Source organism: Lathyrus oleraceus, chromosome 7, assembly GCF_024323335.1.
Source record: "Lathyrus oleraceus cultivar Zhongwan6 chromosome 7, CAAS_Psat_ZW6_1.0, whole genome shotgun sequence".
In the NCBI taxonomy this organism is placed as follows: Eukaryota; Viridiplantae; Streptophyta; class Magnoliopsida; order Fabales; family Fabaceae; genus Lathyrus; species Lathyrus oleraceus.
Window position 1 is genome coordinate 278402605 of NC_066585.1, and position 4097 is coordinate 278406701.

The window sequence follows — 4097 nt, forward strand, 5'->3', positions numbered from 1 at the left end:
TGGGCATCTTGGAAAATTCCAAAGTTGATGGACTTAAAGGCAAAATTGATGTTTTACCCTTCAAGCAAAGTTGTAGAGGAGTTCAACTGTGACATTTGGATCGAAGTAGATTCTAAAAATGGTGAGAAATGAGAGAGTTATGGTGTTTGGACCAAGTGACATGCCATACTTGATTTTAGGTCAACCAAACATGTACCGACTTGTGTTTTCTTGCCATTTTCTTGCATCCAAAGGCCCAATGATGACCAATTGAGTACCAAAGAGAGTAATCTTGATTGTCCTTTTAAGAACCTTGATAATTTATTGAAGATTAGATGTATATGGCACGGAAATAAATACATGAGCCATACTTGAATCAAATTTGAAATTATGAACCAAACTTGAACTTATCTTGATTAAATGATGTTGAATGAAGCTTGAGATGAATGTTACCTAAGATTATAGGTCATTACTTGAAGTAGAAGCTCTTGTGAACTACTTGTTGACCAAACTTTGACTTTGAGAATCCAAACCCTAACTTAGAAACCCCGCTCGATCCTTGTGATCTTGTTTGAAATGCAAATGATATGATAGGTGGAATATTAGGGGTAAAATTAGGGTATGACGAGACTTAACTTTGTTAGTTATTGTATTTCTAAGGTGTCTAGCATTATCAATCCACACACAAACTATCTTCTCCTTCAACTCGTCAAGTATTATTCTTTCAAAATATTTCAACAAATCTGGATACTTTTCACACACTTTCTTGAAATGAATAACGGAATCAAAATATAGTTTTTTTTGTGGAAGAATTTATTATATGATTACATGCACCCATTATTTTTTCCACAATCATACCCTCTTTCTCCAATTTTCCACCTTCAGACTCTATTTGTTTCGTTCCTACCACGGGTTTAACTCGACTTCTCACATTCTTTATTATGTGATACCTACAAAGTAATGTATAAGAATAAGGAAATACCTTTGTAACTGCGTTTATCAATGCATTATCCCGATCGATGACAATCGCTTTAGGCATCTCACTTTGGACCTTCAACAGTGACCGACACACCTTTAATGCCCAAGTAAAACTGTCTTCTTTTTCACACTCAAGAAATGCAAAACCAATAGAATATGTCTTCTCAATTGAGGTAACACCAACCATCTCAAATAATGGAAGTCTATACTTGTTGGTCATGTAGGTTGAATCAAGTATGGGCACCGTAAGAAACATGTTGAACAACTTTATGGAATCAATTATAAGCACCATATGAAACATAATTGTTATCATTCGACAGTTTCAAGAGTTGTTGCATCTAAGTTATATCCACCATAAACACCTTGTTAGTGAGGTATCAAATATTATACACTTGCTTGATATTTGATATATTATCGGGTCGTTTCTGTTTCGATGTTGCAAGTATAATTTTCAGTTGAACTAGATTCAAGGTCATGTCAGTAATACATTCCTTCTCTCCTGGCTTGAGCCAACAGACAGTAAGATGAATGCTAATTTTAAACACAAATCATTGTTATACAAACCACATATCACATTAAATCTTCAATCTTTGTTTGCCAACATGTAACCACAAACCTTAAATGGACACTGACATTTTCTTGTACCGGTGTCGTCTCTTTTAAAATTCTGGAGAGGAGTTCGATACTTCTCGCTTCCTTCGCACGTCATTGTCACAAAGGCACATCTTCTATCCAAACCATTATCAGACCTTCCGATAACCACACCAAATCCAAGTTTAAAGACCTATATACGAATCCATTCAAGCATTTGATCACGAGATTCAAGCTCTTTCTTATTTTTAAAGTCGTTGTCAACATCTACCGTCTTCACAACAACACCTTGAACATTCGGAGAAACAACCACACCTTGGACATTATGAGAAACAACTTGTTTTAGGAAAACATCGGCGTGAACCATATCTAATGAAAACAATTTAAAAAGTTACAGAACATAGGGTCAACTACTACTGCAGAATCACTGCAAAAACGAACACAAACAACTTCCAGAAATGCATCTCCGAACAAGTTCTTACACGTTCCAGAGATACATTTTCGGACACAACATAAGTTTTTTTAGAAAAATCGATGATCAATGTGAGCAATGCAGAGGGAAAAGAATTTTTTTTTACCTGGAATTCTATCTTCTTTTGCTCCCTGTGATCAATGTGAGAATGAAGGGTGTTTAGGGTGAAGGGTTTGGTTGAAAACCAAGTATGTTAACAATGAAGGAGTGATCATGCATTTGGGTTCTATATCAAATATTTCCGAAGATGCATCTCCGGAAATACCTGACATGAAAAGGTGATAGAGAATTTCAAAATACCACCCATAAATTCGGAGATGCATCTCCAAAATAAAAAATAACCCAATATATGGGGCACCTCTCAAAATGGCCTTTATTGAGTGTGCAAGAGGTGCGTCCGAAGATACATCTCCGAAAACGGGGGATATTTGAGAAAATTCATGTGGTGCAGTAGAAAGGTTTGTGGTGCTTTAAGAAATTCTGTAAGATAATTGTAGGTTCCTTTTTAGTAAGTTGGGTTTTGTGGACTTAGATAAGTAATAAATAATTGGATGTGGATTCTTTGCATTTTTAAAAAATTTACATTCATGTTGGTATGCAATTACAAACGTCATAATTTAAACGAGGAACCGTAGTCCAACATCTAAAATACGAAATAAATACATGCAATTCATTTATTGAAACATTGTTTTGTTTCTCTCATTGGCATGGTGGTCAAGGAATTCGATGATTCATTCCAAACTAATATTCAAGGAATTCGATGATTCATTCCTAACTAGTATTTTTTTAATGCTTATGATGTTTTGATCATAATGACGATTGTCGCAATAGATGTTAGAAATACTTTTTTGCCAATTTCTACCTTTATGGTGTGACTCATACCTCTGAAAACTCAAAAACACCCTAAGAAATTTTCTGATATGCATCTTTGAACGCACCCTTTAAATTTTCTCATCCTTCGTAAATCAAGCAACCACCCCATTTTTGCCAAAAAATGGTCCGAAGATGCATCTGCTAAATTCGAAGACGCATCTCTGAAATCTTCTCTGCATGATTCTTGGGCAAAAATATTGTCCTAAGTTTGTATTTTTTTTTAATCCAATGTCATTTTAATTTGACTAACATTACCATTATTTGATTCAAACATTAATAAATACGAATATCATAGAATAAGGTAATGTGTTAACTACAAAAAGATTCAATCATATTACGAACATTGCTAAATGTATGAAAAGAAATACTAAAACATCCCAAAATACAAATAAAAGCATAACCTACTATGCATGCCTATTCCTAACCCCCTAGTTCCTCCTCGGTTGCGGGTAACCCAAGTCATTCCGTGCCTCGGTAAGAATGGAAAATTCTAGGGAAACCACATTATCGTCACCTCTCTCAGACATCCCAGACTATATGTCCTCATACATAATTTGCATAATATTCAGACACATTAGTAACACATCAATGGCATGCTCATCCCTGACATACTCATGCTCTATTATCTCCTCATGAGCAGGCTTAGGTGGATGTCCATGAGTGTCTAGTGTCATAACAGGGTGTGACACACTATAGAACCAAGTCATGTAACCTTCCGCATAAGACCACTGACTTGTGGATGACATACTACGATACTCATCTGGTACTATATGGCTCTTGTAGTCCGCTAATATATTATCAAGATGTTTGTGGACAATGTTGTTAGGAGAAGACATGAAGGGGGGTCTCAGAATGATCTACACATATCTAAACTAACGCATGCGTTGCTCTGGCAGATACTTGCACATTAGATTTGTCCCACATGTTAGCCATCCGGAGTAAAATGAAATAGGGCCGAAGAGAATAGTATCCCGGTGAGTGTTGTATGGTGTCTAGTCGATGTCATCATGATGAGTCCGATCAATATACACATGGAATAACCACACAACATCATTCCCTATGTGCGGGAAATATAGGCAAGCACGTGGCCAATCCTTATTATACTTTATCACACGATCAAACCCGTGTATACGTTGAAAGTGGGATAAGATCCATCCCTGAAAATGAATAAGAAAAAAGTATTAGTAATAAGTGTAAAGAAATA